Here is a 16733-nt window from a genome sequence, read left to right as displayed (position 1 = left end):
AGTTGACGGATGGGTTTTGTCATTGTTGAGTTTGGATTGCTTGGATCCGGAGTGGATTAAGCGTTCGACGTGTGGATCTGAAACAGGGTGGTGAAATTCTGCATGGTTATGAATGTTTAGTTTCTGTTTTTCTGTTTACTTCGTCTAGTAGTTGTAGATCTGTATAATTCCCGGTTAATCGTAATTTCCGACGTTCGAATTAGGTATGCTCTGTTCCAATCTGCTTTGTTACTCTGTTTTCTACATGTTTATGCTGAGATTGTTGGAAGAGATGAAGATCATTGTTAGTTAGAGTCAGAATTTCGTTGCTGCAGCTTTTCATCCGTACCTTTCCATTTTAGGAAAATGGTCCCCACGGCATGTCTTCATTGCTTAGTTGTTTTAGGAAGTCCGTTTCCTAGGTCTAGTAAATTTTAGTTGTTAAATTCCAATTTCTCCTTGATCTCTGCTTATGATGCATGCGTACGTTGTTTTTTTTTTGTTTCCTAGGTTTAGCTGTTAGGTTAGGTAATTCTACATTTTCCCGAGTCTAGTAGTTAAGCTCTCAACCCAAAATTGCGTGGCAGCAGCCAACCCCATTTTCCCAAGTCCTCTAAATTCTTACCAGCGTCATATCCTTGGGATCGATCATTTGCTTACCTATACTAATTAATAGTGTAGAGGATTGAGGTTTTTGATAGTTGACTGAGAGAGAGTCCAACGACCCGAATCCTCCTGGTTTATGATCTCCTAGACCTTGTGATCTAGTGAATACTCTTGACATGTACTGTGCTCTCAACCTGACTATCACTACTCCCGGGGATAGAGATCCATTCTCCTTTATATCACGAAACATCTTGTAAAGTTTGTTGAGAGGGTAGGAGTCGAGGAACGAATCCTTCACAGCATCCAGTTTCAGAACCTTGACCATGCGTTTAAATAGTTCATCGATCTCCTAGAGGAGAACCTTCGCATATTCACGTTCATCAAGATAAAGCATCTCTAAACTTTGCAAAAAAGGTGGAGACGTCCACTCCGACGAGATCCTTCTTCTCATGGGATGCTGCCTCGATAGTGGGGTGACCTTCAATGTGTACTTATTCGGTGATGGGGATAAATTCGTTATCAAGATAATAAAAAGTTTCAAAGTGAAATATAATTCTTTAAATTAAAAATAAGTTAATTAATGGTGTATCTGCAAAACAATCAATTATGTGGATATAAAAGTAGGAAAATGATCAAAACAAAAATGCATCTTAATATAGAAATGCAACCCAAATTGTGGCTCTAAGATTAGACGATCTGATAGTCAATCAAAAATATGGAAAGTCATTATTAATCAATTTAGGTCATTTTATAAAATCCGAGTTTGGTGTCGTTTTTAGATTAAAATGACCCAAAAATAGCTAACAGTACCCGTATAATATCACCAATTTTAGTGGTTGCTGAAATTTCACACCGACGAAAAATTCCGGCCAAATTGAAATGAGGTGGATGCTGAGTTGGCGAAATTGAATCTAGTTGGCAATTTTAAATGCCATGGATATGCTCAAACATACAATTAAATTTCCAGCCTTAGCTCAAAGTATATCAGAATTTTCACATGACTTTGATAATTCGTACCTGGTTCATACGAGGTTGGATTTTTCTAAAACTAGTGACCACTTTAAGCTAATCAAGTCTTTTTTATAGGGTTAAAATTCCAAAGTCTAATTCTCATTCGTTTAAGAGATAAGCCCATTTGAGTACAAACTGTCAAAACAAAAGACACAAAAAGGACGGCAATTTTCAAAATATCAATTCTAACCAATACTATCTCAAATAAATCTGAATTTTTTACCAACAATACCTATGAAGATGATTAAGCTCCAGTTAAAATATCAGAGTAAACAAAAATTTCTAGATTGGTCGAAATGGTTTCGCAAGTTTCTGTCGAACATAGTTCTTATTGACAGATTTTGCCAACTAGATTCGATTTTGCCAACTCAGCATCCACCTCATTTCAATTTGGCCGGAATTTTTTGTTTAGGGTTTAGGAATTTTTTGTTGGTGTGAAATTTCAGCAACCATTAAAATTGAGGATAATATATGTCAATTTCAAAGTTGGTGATAAAAAGTACTCCTAGATTTTCTGAAAATTTATTAGTGGTATTAGGTGCCAGTACCCCGAAAATCATAAACCAATTTTAAATGTGCATTGTTTTTCCAATCAACCTTAAATGGTGAATCATGGCCTGTCACAGTTAAAAAGGTAGGGATTTCGAATTGAAGGATAAATCCAAATCTATTTGCACGGCTAATTTTTGTGTGTTAGCTGTTATACTTCCATCGATAAAAGAAAGAAAATAGTCATTATAGTATGTGACAGCATATTTTAATATAAAATTAAAAAAATAATAGTTAAAATATAAATATTATTAGTGAGAAATAAAGTCATCAGATTCAATAAATAAATTTATAATAAATAAATAGAAAATAATTTTGCTATAAAACTAATTGTATATATAAAAGACTAAAGTCTAAATTTGGTCTCTAAATATTATTAATGAAAAATAAAGTCATCAGATTACAGTTTTTCAAATTTCTTTCTGGCTTTAGAGTTCTCAACAACAAACCCTTTTCCTCACTCCTATTCTAGATTGATAAAATGTTTTTTATAATGGATTATATACAAATGTAATATATATAATAATATTGACTTAATAGTAATCAATTAGTCGGAGCATTGAAATATTAAATATATACACACATATTCATTTTTATAATTTATAATATTAAGAATTATTTTAAAAAAAAATAATAAGACTCAAATAATTATTAAAATTTTAATTTATTTTTTACTATTATACTTTTACCTTATGCCGTTTAATGAATTTTACATGAATTAGTACGTTTTGTATAATTTTAACTGTAGTAATTTTTTTAGTTGGATATGGCATAACATATTAAAAGTAGGTCTCTGATTTGTTAAGGCTGCAAATTCTTGGATGCCTATAAATACGCATAATTTCTATCAATAGAATTCAAAACAAAAATGGCCAACCCAAAATACTTGATAGTTGTTTATTTTATCATCTGCTCCACCCTTCTCCTTGTACCAGGTAAATAATTCTTTTAAATGTAATATTTCTATTATCCTAAATAATGGAGTTAATTTCTAGTCATCCTAAGATAGTTGAGTCCTTTTTTTCGACTTTATCATCTGTTCTACTTAATTTGCTTTCTCTTTTTCTATCATACTTTACTCTCTTCTTTTTAATCTTAAACATCATTTTCTTAAATCACATAGTCAACAGAAAATGTCTCAACTAACTTCAATAGAGAATGTATCTTCATAGAGTTTCATTATTTTATAAAATTAAATGCTAATATATGCAGTGAATGGAAACACGTGCAAGGAAGGCATAGACGTGAAGGATTTACAATGCAAAGGGAGTGAAGCTGATGTGAATTGTTGGATCGAATGCAAAAAACGCCATGGACCATCAGCTAATGCTCAATGCGAAGCAGATGGTTTTCCACAATTTTATTCTTGTTACTGCCTCTGGGAATGTTAAGTTATTAGTAACTTATTTCTCACATTAATAAGCTTGAATAAACTATCTGACATTATTGTCAAATGTATGATATAGGAAGAAGTTGCAACCAAACAAATTCCATATATCGAATTATTTACTTTCATATTTTTCAAACTTAAATAATCTGTCTCAGTCTTTTATTTTTGGAGTAAAATGCTGGCCATGGTATCAAGATTTATTACCATGTAATGGTAAACTAATAGAAGTCTAAAAACAGTAATGATAAATAATTTTGTTCTTCCTCCGTCCCAGAGAAGTTGGCACACTTTCCTTTTTAGTTTGTCCCACAAAAGATGTCACATTTCCCTTTTTGGAAAAAGTTCTCTCTCACATGAATATAAAAATTATATTTTATCTCTCCATTTAACACACAAAACAAAACCTCCTAAAATCCCGTGCCATTTTCAAAGTATGCCAACTTCTCTGGGACGGAGGGAGTATTTATTTAAAAAAAGAGTAATGATAAACAGTAATCCCCAATTATGCAAGTATCAAAAATCATACTACTATGTATAGAAATGACTCACCATCAAAATAGAAAAATGACTCAACTATGAGGAAATAGAGGGAGTAGAAGAGAGGAAAAAATAGAGAAAATAAAGTAAAAGAGAAAAAAAGTAAGAGTGAGAAAATGTGTTACTCCTACTTTTTATTGAAAATGGCAATAACTCTACTATTATAAAATGTCTAAAATGAAAAAATAACTCTTGTAGCAATATCTGCTCCCCCGTAACCAACTGCGCTAAGCCCCTGCGGGCATGAAAAAGGGTTGAGTAAAACTTGGTGTTCAGATATGGCAAAATTATATAGTATGATTAGTCACTATATAAATAACTTAGACTGATCAGTCAAACTGCGCTAAGCCCCTGCTCCCTCGGAACCAACTGCGCTAAACCGTAGGAGAGCACCACCTCAACAGGCACTTGGTGTTCAGATATGGCAAAATTATATAAATAACTTAGACTGATCAGTCAAACTTTAGCTTACAAATAATTTAGTAAGCTCATGTCTTTTATGAGAAAACTCTCGATTTTACTGTGATGAGTACCTTTGTACTCAGCCCTGCATGTATTTCTAAATTGTGCATCAAAATCGAAGATGGAATCAAACTATACTTGCGGTTTTGAGTTAGAGATAGCAAGAACTTGAGCAACGCTCATGATTTATAGTACCGATAATATATTCGACATATTTGGAACTGATGATGAAGACAAAGCAATGAGTTCAACTGAGCAGAACAATGATCCGTGTTTGAATTTGGATTTTGAAAATTTGCATGGAGATGATACACATGACCAAATACTATTCAATCCTTTCAACTAATCTCCTATATATAAATGTCATTCACATATGGTTTTTCTCACCTACTTACATTCATCCAACTTCTTTGAACTTTTTTAAAATATCATCCTTATCACCGAACTTTACACATTGAGGGTCACCCCACCATCGAGTAGCACCTCATGAGAAGAATGATGGTGCTGGCAGCGGAAGCGGTCGCATAAATAACAATCACATAATAATCAGATCTATTTAGCAGATTATTTAGACAAAACCTATTCGCGTAATAATCACATGTATCATGCTCATAACTTGAATTAATCATGCTTTAAGAATATTGAAACCTAAAACATGCTTTTCTACGGAGTAGATAAATACCTAATTAATTCTCCAAAGAATTGAAGATGGCTAGCTTCTTCTCCACGTGATGCTTTGAGTACTAGACCACAAATCTTCTCTCTGGTTCCGAACTATATCCCAATATCAGTGTGGGCTGATCTTACTAGAATACTAGGACTTAAATAAAGAAGACAGAAGAAATCCTTTTTGGAATAGGAGAGGAATTCGAAATTCTCTTCAGCTTAGGGCTGAAAATTTCGAAAATTACAATAATTAAAATTGTGTTATTTCTGTCTCCTTTATTCTCCTATTTATATTAAGTTCTTTTTGAGCCCAGACAGGGATGTATGGAAGGTTTTGGATATGGGCTCATCCAATTTACTTTTTACTAATTAAGTTGAACCCACAATTTAATATAAGTTATAATTGGAATATTACGAGCAGCCACTACAGAAGTAATATTGAACTCTCCCCATCCAAATCCGAAATTACAAGTAATCCGGGTTTCCGTTTAACTTTCATTTCCCCTTCTTAAGATTAAAATGTCCCTTAATTAATTAATGTCTACTACTGACGTAATTAATTAACTTCTTATTAATGCCAAGAGTGAACTTAGCATGAAACACTTATTTATTATTCATAGAGTAATCAAACTCCAACTAGCTAGGTTCCGAATAATAAAACTTTGTTTCGCGCTCCTCTTGAGGACATTATCAAACGAGACTCTCCTCGTGCACGATTCAATATAATAGCAATCCTAGCACCACTAGATATTGATCACCACTACCCAATATATCAGGATAATTGGGTTACGAAAAACCCGCACCATTTGATAAGTCAAAGTAGTGCATAATCAATACTGTATGCTCAATGCTAACCTACATTGATTAAGAAACAAATATTATCAAGACCTCGCCTTTCAGTAGATAGCCCAAGGCAAGTCTTGCTGTTAGATCCGTTCAGTGCTATACCATGCCAATGTCATCTTATTTCAGTAAGGCTTGGAAATATGCGGACTGGCATTGCAACCTTTCTCGATGGATAGTCAAATTCCATCTAGGTTGTGAAATTCATCTTTTTCTTTGTTTAGAACTGACCGTGTTACCTTAAAGTGGACGACGCCCACAACCGGTCTACTAAAACAAAGACTTAGACTTTGTTAGGTTAACTTATACATTTAAACATGCATTAACATCCATTAAATGTAAAACATAACAACATTATGACAAAAATAATCTGTTTTATTCCTTGGAAAATAAAATAAGAGTTTTACAGTATTCAATCACTTGAAATGTGATTTCTAGTATACAAACTCTAACAAAGAAGACTCTCGTTGGAGTGGAAGTCTCTACCTTCTACACAAAGTTTGGAGATGCTTTATCTTACTGAACGCAAAGATGCAAAGGCTCCCCGTAAGGAGATCGATAAGCTGGTCAAGGTTCTGAAACTGATGCAATGAAATATTTGTTCCTCGAATCCTACCCTCCTAACAAATTGTACACGATGTTTCATGATCTAAAGGAGAATGAATCTCCACCAGGGAGGAGCTAGAGTGCCAACGGTGAGCATTATTATCCACTTTATCAATCTGGATTGACTATGTTCTTGTTCATTTTATTTTAAGTTTCGTTTCATAGGATTAGTTTCTGGTTTACTTTTTATGTTTTTGTTTCTATTTTTAGTTCATTTTGTTAATTTTCAATTGATTATGTTTTAATGGAATTGCTTTATTTTTGTCAATGGTAAACCATTAACAAAAATAAAGCATAATCAATTAAAACTTATTAAAATGAATGAAAAATAGAAAAAAAAAACTAAAAAGTAAACAAGAAACTAATCCTTGAAACAAAATTTAAATCAAAATGAACTAGAACATAATCAATATAGATTTATGACATGGATTGATTCATTCGCTGTCAACACTCTAGCTCCTTCTTGGGGCGGAGATTCATTCTCCTTTATATCACGAAACATCGTGTACAGTTTATTGAGAGGGTTCAAGGAACAAATCCTTCACAGCATCCGGTTTCAGAACCTTGACCATGCGTTTAAATAGTTCATCGATCTCCTTACGGAGAACCTTTGCATATTCACGTTCAGTAAGATAAAGCATCTCTAAACTTTGCAAAGAAGGTGAAGATGTCCACTCCGACGAGATCCTTCTTCTCATGGGATGCTACCTTGATGGTGGGGCGACCTTCAATGTGTACTTGTTCGGTGATGGGGATAAATTCATTATCAAGATAATAAAAAGTTTTAAAGTGAAATATAATTACTAAAATTAAAAATAAGCTAATTAATGGTGTATCAGCATAAGAATCAATTTAGTTTATGTGGATATAAAAGTAGGAAAATTATCAAAACAAAAATGCATCTTAATATAGAAATGCAACCCAAATTGTGCTATAAGATTAGGCGATCTGATGGTCAATAATTAATCAAAAACACAGAAGGTCATTATTAATCTGTAACATCCCACTTTTTCGAACCCTAATTTTCGAGACATAAAATTTTTTGCATTAAATGCTTTTAATGCTATGGAGTATGTGAATTAAATGATGAGTGATTTATTGCATGATTCTTTGTGACCTAATTGCAATTTGGAGTTGAGTTTGAGTTGAATAGTCAAACTTGTTGATTATATGACGTGACTATTGAATAGTCAATATTGTGGAAAATATGACGTGGCCGTTGAAAGGTCAATGTGTTGTGAAGATGGAGTGGAATTAAAAATGGTGGATTTTGTGACGTAATTATGTGAATATTTTGATGCGGGGCGAAATAATATTGTGGGTGAATCATTCCTAAGGGATGAGTGAGATTAAATAGGAGCATCATTATTTAATTGGAATTTTCGACCACTTCTATTTATTGGAGAGGAATTCTATTTTTCTTGGATTTAATTATTGTTTGGGATAATTATCCAAATTAAATCCAAAAACCGATTATTCCTTATTTTCTCCATGAAAATTTCGACCCCTATGTTTATCTAATTGGAATTTTCAAAAATCTCCTATTTATGGGAGAAAGAATTATTTTATTATTTGATCCCTTATTTATTCTCTTCCATGAATAAATTCAAATATCCTAGCATATCTTATCATATCTTAGAAGATCTTACCATATCCTAATTTAATTAGGAATTTAATTAAATCCCTTTTGGAAGGAGCTAAACTACAAGCCTACTCCCTATTAAATTGGGAACGGATTATTATTTTTATTCTGCTCCGTGATATTTTATTCTACTCCGTGAAATATCTAAATTAAATCATAGGCTAATTAAATAGCCTAAAATTCGAAACCCCCTTATTTCTCTCTAATATTAACGCCAATCTCTCCCACCATATCTCTCCAAATCTTTATTTATTTAATTGTGGGATTATATTCTTGAACTCTATAAATAAGAGGCAAAACCCTAACCCTAGAACACAAAAACACGCCCCCACTCTCTCTCAAATCACGTCTCTCCTCTCTCCCACTCTCTCTCAATTTTTCTTCTAATTTTCTCCAATATTTCTCCATCTTTTGAGAAGAATTGAAGTTGAAACTCAAGAATCTTTGAAGAATCAAGGCTATTACTTTGTTTCTACCGTTCGTTCTATCAAGAAAAGGTATTTTTATATTAATCTTTCTTCATCTAACCGATTAATCGATGTTCTTGAACCCTCATGCATATAGATTGAGTGAAAGGGGAAACAAGTGATAGATATGTGATGCATGTGTGTGTGTGCGTGCCTTGGTGTGCGTGCATGTGTATTGTATGTGTGCGTGTGATGTGTGTTGTAGAACACTCATGCGTGACACGTTTTGATGATAGATCTGGAGTTGTGATGCGAATAAAAAGTGATATGATAATCATACTTTGATTTTTGAGTGATAATATAAAACGAAACAAGGGGAAAAAGGGAAACGTTGGGAACATGCATGAATTTGAGTAGATGATTGAGACTTACTTGTGATACACAAAATTTTAAGATGTTAACTCGCGCTCTCGGTGTGATAGCAAGAGGAAGAACATACTTGTGATCTAAGGAATCGAGGTGGGCTTCATTCACTAAACTCTTTTATTACCAAATTATTGATTATGGTGCTATAAGGGTGGATTAAAATACTATGTCATGCCTGTAATTTTTTTGATTATGTTGTGTGCCTGATGCCTAGTTTGTGAGTCCGCTCCATTAGGCTATAGGGCTATAAAAACGAATTCGGGTCTGAGTAGGGTCGCAAACCCCATCAGGCTAGTGTACACAGTTGGGATCGGGAGCCGTCCTTGCTAGTCGGCCAATCTCGTGGGCGAATAGTGTGGCCACACTTTCGTCGCACTATGGAATTGTTGGTTGTTCAGAAAATGGGAGGAATTGTTTGATTGGCCAGTCTATGAAATTATTTTGTGATACTCGATGATATACTTTTATAAATGCAAATTCGAGTTCACTATAGTAAGGATGGCATATCTATTAAAATGTTTTGGCATGAGTTCACTGAGTATGTTTAAATACTCAGCCCTGCATGTGTTTTCCCTATGTGCAGGTTGAGCAGCGACGAGCGGTTGGCGGTGTTGAGCAAATAAATTGAATGATAATATGATCGTCTTGAAACATTGAGTGGTGTTGTGTCTTCATACATGACATCACTTTTCTCTTGGTTGCTTCCGCTGAACAGGAAACTTAGTATCGTTGAACTATTTCATTTTTTATTAGAATATTGAGACGTAATGCGTTTTGGATTATATTATACCCTTGGCTTTGAGCATGATTTTTTATAACTATTCATCATTGTTTTTTCTTGATTAAGCCGTTGTCTTATTGCTTAAGTAGTTCATTGATTACTCTGGTCAAATCCCTTTAAATGAAACCCTAGCCTACGCTCTTGTTGCACTCAAGTCCGCCTAAGTATTGTTAGAGTTTGTATAGTAGAAATCACGTTTCGAGTGATTGAATACTGTAAAACTCTTATTTTATTTTCCAATGAATAAAACATATTATTTTTTCATAATGTTGTTATATTTTACATTTAATGGATGTTAATTGCATGTTTAAATGTATAAGTTAACTTAACAAGGTCTAAGTCTTTGTTTTAGTAGACCGGTTGTGGGCAGCGTCCACTTTAAGGTAACACGGTCAATCCTAAACAAAGAAAAAGAAAAATTTCACAACCTAGATGGAATTAGACTATCCATCGAGAAAGGTTGCAATGTCAGTCCGCATATTTCTAAGCCTTACTGAAATAAGATGACATTGGTGTGGTATAGCACTGAACGGATCTAACAGCAAGACTTGTCCTTAGGCTATCTACTGAAATGCGAGGTCTTGATAAATATTTGTTTCTTAATCAATGTAGGTTAGCATTGAGTCATACGATATTGATTATGCATTACTTTGACTTATCAAATGGTGCGGGTTTTTCGTAACCCAATAAACCTGATATATTGGGTAGTGGTGATTAATATCTAGCGGTGCTAGGATTGCTATTATATTGAATCGTGCGCGAGGAGAGTCTCGTTTGATAATGTCCTCAAGAGGAGCGCGAAACAAGGTTTTATTATTCAGAACCTAGCTAGTTGGAGTTTGATTACTCTATGAATAATAACATAAGCGTTCCATGCTAAGTCCACTCTTGGATTTAATAAGAAGTTAATTAATTAAGTCCATAACAGACATTAATTAATTAATGGACATTTATATCTTAAGCGCGGGAAATGAAAGTTAAAACGGAAACCCGGATTACTTATAATTTCGGATTTGGATGGGGAGAGTTCAATATTACTTCTGTAGTGGCTGCTTGTAATATTCCAATTAAGCTTATATTTCAATTTAATTAATAAAAAGTAAATTGGATGAGCCCATATCAAAACCTTCCATAGATCCCTGTCTGGGCCCAAAAGGAACTTAATATAAATAGGAAAATAAAGGAGACAGAATAATCACAATTTTTTTCTTAAAATTTTCAAAAATTTCGCCCCCTCATATTGAGCTGGTCGAATTTCCCTCTCCTCTTAGGAGTAGTAGTTTTTCTGTCTCTTTTATTTAAGTCCTAGTATTCTGGTGAGATCAGCTCACACTGATATCGGAGTACAGTTCGGGAACCAGAGAGAAGATCTGTGGTCTAGTATTCAAAGCGTCACGTGGAGAAGCTGCTAGCCATCTTCAATTCTTTAGAGAATTAATTATGTATTATTTATGCTCCGTATAAAAGCATGTTTTAGATTTCAATATTTTTAAAGAATGATTAATTCAAGTTATGAGCATGATACATGTGAGAATTACGCGAATAGATTTTGTCTAAATAATCTGCTAAATAAATCTGATTATTATGTGATTTATTTGTGCGATTAATAATTGTTAAATTATGTTAATCAGTCACGCCACTTCCGCTGCCATTTCTTTCAGGTGGCAGTCGCCGTATTTATTATACCCTAAAATGTTGGGCTGTTACATAATCAATTTAGGTCAATTTTTGAAATCCGGGTTTAGTGTCGTTTTTAGATTATTTTAAGTCATCCTTTTATTTAAATGACCCAAAAATAGCCTAATAATTCCCTAACAATGTCTTCGGTTTGTTTTCGTTCTGCATTTTTATATTAAAATCGAGTTTTGCATAGATCATATGTGACCCGTTGCTAACTTTTCTAAGTTGCTAACTTGCTAACCCGTCAACGCAGTGTATTAAAAATGTCAACATGATGATACTGAAATGTCAATATAAACTTAAGTTGATATTTTAACTCATTGTGGTGATATTGATATTTAAATGTCAACACAGTTTATTAAAATATCAACACAAATATGTGTTGACATTATAATGTGATCGTGTTGACATTTTTAATACACTACATTGATGAGTTAGCAAGTTAGCAATTTTAGAAAAGATAGCATTTTAACGGAACTGTATGTATATAAAACATCAATTCGTGCATAATTTCTACAACGCCAAAAAGTTTTTATATGTCCAACTCGTAGATATATTTGCATGTCTTAGGATTATTCAAAATTATGCCCGCAGGGGCGTAGCGCAGTTGGCAACGGAGGGGCAGATCTTGCTGCAATGAGCCTGGGTTCAAATTCCACTGTTGTCGTGTAGTAGCTTCCATTTCTCAGGCACAGCGTGAGGCCTTGGGAAATGGGCTTCTGGCAGCCAGTGGGTTAAGGCCTCCCCCTTAATGGCTACTGCGTACCTTGATTTAACCCCCCACATGATGTCGGGCCGGAGTGTGGGGGCCGCCAAGGCGACGGACTCACCTTTTCTTGTTGCAATGATTATTCAAAAGAGTGAACTACGTAAATGGTACCTGATCTTTCACTTTCGCACAAAAATGGTACCTAATCTTTATTTTATATCGTTTTTGGTACCATGTGACAAAAATAACCCTAGCTACCAAACATAATGGAGGATATTTTTGGAAATTTCAATTAAATATACCAAATATGTAATTATTTTTTATTCTTTCCTTATTTCTCTTTTTCTTCTTTAGTTTCTTCTTCTTTCTTTTTTCTTCATTTTTTTAGTATTTTATCTTCTTTTCTTTTTTCTTTTTCTTTTCCTTAAGTTTATGTTTTTTCTTCATTCTTTTTTCTATTCTCTGTTTTTTCTTCTTTCTTTTTAGTGTTTTATACGACATCTAATTGCATTCATAATATAAAATAAAAAATAAAATACATAAATAAATAAATTATTTAAAGTAATTAAATCAATTGAATATTTTAAATTAAATTGTTTTATACTCATTTTAAGGTTGAAACACCTGACTAAAAATATATAATATTTTATATGATTATGATTACAATTCAACATGTAAATTTTTATGAAGGCTATATTGATTAGTTATTAATTTAATATAAAATAATAATAATAATAATAATAATAATAATAATAATAATAATAATTAATATTATTATTATTACATAATATTTTGTGCTTCATAATTTATATAATTATACTACAATTATTTATTAATTACTATTAGATTTTAGTATTATAACAATAATATCATTATAATAATTAAAAATAATTATGACTATAATCATATTTAAGTATATTTGAATGATATTAAAAATGAATTAATTATTAATTTATAACATCAAAATAATAATATTAATATTGATTAATAATAATAGTATAAAGAGTGAGGATAATGAGGAAAGATATTATAATATCACTTTTGGTACTAATTTTATGTATGTCTAAAATACCCTCTATGACATAAATGAGAAATATAGTTGTTTAAAGGGCATTTTGGGAATAAAATTGCATCAGGTACCAAAAATGTGATTTATAGGTACCAAAAACGATATAAAATAAAGACCAGGTATCATTTACGTGCGAAAATGAAAGATCGGGTACCATTTATGCAGTTCACTCTATTCAAAATTATACTTAAATGCTAATCATTTCATATTTTTGAATGAATAAAATAAACCTATTTGTATAGTAGGTTTATTAACAATAACATGCATAGTATATCTTTTAAAAGTTACTAACAACTTTATAACTTGCGGCAAAACTAAGGGAACAAATGTTTGCGCTAAACTAGCTAGTTGAGATATATATCTAATCTTCCCATAACTCTAGATAGAAACAATTTTTTTTATAAATAGATTTTAGATAGATACATATGTTATTTCCTTAGTTTTATTGAAGATGACTCACTTTTTTGTTCCATCTAAAAATGACTCATTACTAAATATAAAAACTTCTTTATCTCTATTTTATTCAGCATTTCTTATTTATTTCTTTCCAACACACAAAATAAAATTGTATAAAATCTCGTGCCACCCAAGGAAAAGGTCATCTTTCTTAGAACAGAGGGAGTAATAGATATGGCAAATCATGTTCAACTACTATATATACATGTCATTCACATATGATTTTTCTCACCTAATTTCATTGATCGAACATCTTTGAAATTCTAAAATGTCAACCACATCACGGAACATGTACACATTGAAGGTGTAACGCCCCACTTTTTCGAACCCTAATTTTCGAGTCATAAAATTTTTGCATTAAATGTTTTGAATGCTATGAAGTATGTGGATTAATTGATGAGTGAATTAATTGCATGATTTTTCCTTGTGGCCTAATTGCGATTTGGAGTTGAGATTTATTTGAATAGTCAAATATGTTGAGTATATGATGTGGTTGTTGAACAGTCAAAGACGCGGAAAATATGACGTGGCCGTTGAAAGGTCAATATGTTGTGAATATGAGGTGGAAGTAAAAATGGTTGATTTTGTGAAATGATTGTGTGAATATTTTGATGTTGGGTAAAATATATATTGTGGCGAATTATTTCCTAAGGGATGAGTGAGACTAAATAGGATATTCATGAATATCATACACACTTTATTGGAATTTTCGACCCCTATCATTATTGGAGAAGAAATCCTATTTTTCTTGGATTTAATTATTCGCTTGGGATAATTATCCAAATTAAATTCAAAGTCCAATTATTCTCTAATTCCTCCATGGAATTTTTGAAACCCACCTTATTCCTAGGGATATTTCGAAAATCCCCTTATTAAGGGAAGAAGAAATTGTTTATTATATTATTTGATCCCTTATTTATTCTCTTCCATGAATAAATATAAATATTCTAGCATATCTTACCATATCTAGGGAGATCTTGTCATATCTATCCTAATCTAAAGTGATAGTTTGGTGAAAAGATATTTTCACCCTTTTTGTAGGAAAAATGTAAAGCTATTTTTGTGTACCCTTTTGGTCATTTTAAGAAATATCAACCATTGGATAGAAAAAAGGCAGCTCTGAAAATGAGTCCAATCAAATGCAAACTTCTTGAAGAAGATTTTAAACACATTTAAATAGATGCACTAGAATCTGAGTCCAATCAAATGCAAATTTCTTGAAGAAGATTTAAAACACATTTAAATAGATGCACTAGAATCTGCATTTTTTGGTTTTATGATTGCAATATAGCAGGTGTGGCTCTGCTTGGAATCAGACGGACGTGAGGCGACGAGGAGACGCCGGAGAGTAAGAGGAAGCGGCGCCGTTCATACTGTCATGTGAGGAACAAAGGTGAAATCTTTTGAACACCAAATGACCAAAACTCAAGTTTTAAATTAGAACTCTTAGGAACATGAAATAAAATGAACAAAAAAATATCTCACCCCACCGATGAAGGGAGACGACACTAGTGATGGCGGTGAGTCTAGCGGCTGAATGCAGTGGCGACAGTGACGTCAACAATGGTGGTGGCGTGAAACCGTGAGAGAGGCGTAAGAAAAACACGAGAAGAGGAAAGGGAGAGGAATGAGAAAAATCAGCGAGGGGGGCGGTGGGCGACGGCGACGGAAAGAGAGGTGAGAAAAGGAGAGGGCGGCGGTGGTTGCTGCCCGAGAGAGCTGCCGGAGATCACCACAGCTAGGCTGGCGTGTGAGGGCGGGTGACGAAGGCGAGGAACGATGGCTGGGCGAGCTATGCAGTGTGGCGGGTGTGGAGGAAGCAAGTGGGCGGTGAATCACGGACGTCGAGGCAAGCGGAAGGAGGCAGGCGGAGCGGGCGGCGGCGGCGCATGGAAGGGAGGAAGGAGTAGGGTACAGTTGAATGGGAAGAGAGAGAAATGAGGCGCCTCATATTAATTTAGGGTTTCTATTTGCTAATTGGGCTCTTATTTTGGGCTTTTAATGTAGCATATAATTTGGGTTCTTATAGTGGATTTATACATGATTAATGTTTTTTTTATTAAATAGAATTTATGCTAAACTCTATTATTATAATTATCATACTTTAAAGCTAGGTTCTAATTTACACTTTAAATTTATTGTACTTTGTATATATTTTTAAAATCAAATTAAATTTTATATTAATTTCTTGACTATTTTTTATAACTTTTTGTTATATTGAAATTACTTTTAGATTGTAATTATGTATAAAATTTTATTTATATTTAATATTCAATCACTATCATTTATAAATATACAATACTACTATATATATACCTGTTTAAATTCAAACCTAGCTTTAATTTTGTTTTATTATGTATAAGTCGTATCTAAACTCATAGAAATTACGCATTAATATTATTTTAATATTTTTATATGTATTTCATAGATATTAAATGACCTCCTTTAATTTTAATGGTATACATCCCTCATAATTATATGATAACAATCAATACATAAATTTATATAAAAGTGTACTCGATTTTTTTCATATGATAATACACAATTAAACTTTATATAATTTTTATATTTATATAATAAACTGATTTTTTTCTTTGTTTTCTACTCACACATATTTTCTTTATTTGTATATCATATTCTAACTAACTCATACTACTCTTTAATTATTAGTCATACATCTCTTATTTGTCAATTATATTACTCCACTTATATCATAAATCAAATTGTATAAAATTGTTTACTAAATTTGAAATATTTTATTTAGGAATAAGTAAATTATTGATTTAGAGTGGGATAAGATAAAGCATATATATGATTTTGTAAATACTTCTATTGTTATGAATTCTTATTTCCTATAGTTTCATTGGTATTAGTATTCATTATATGAAAATTCTTATGTCCCGTGCATAGCACG

The 16733-nt window shown here is 32.6% G+C and overlaps 1 long non-coding RNA gene across 1 annotated transcript; it reads left to right on the top strand.

Moving 5' to 3' along the window:
• Positions 1-3017: 3017 nt before the first annotated feature.
• Positions 3018-3662, top strand: LOC148932690 (uncharacterized). The gene is made up of 2 exons (XR_016135178.1): positions 3018-3080; positions 3358-3662. It is a non-coding gene; the product is annotated as an uncharacterized LOC148932690 (long non-coding RNA).
• Positions 3663-16733: the final 13071 nt, after the last annotated feature.

Source organism: Salvia hispanica, chromosome 2 (genome assembly GCF_029641045.1).
Source record: "Salvia hispanica isolate PSC_SH4W2 chromosome 2, Shi_PSC_v1, whole genome shotgun sequence".
NCBI lineage: Eukaryota > Viridiplantae > Streptophyta > Magnoliopsida > Lamiales > Lamiaceae > Salvia > Salvia hispanica.
The sequence above is the reverse complement of the archived record's forward strand: the minus strand, read 5'-3'. Positions and strand labels throughout refer to the sequence as shown.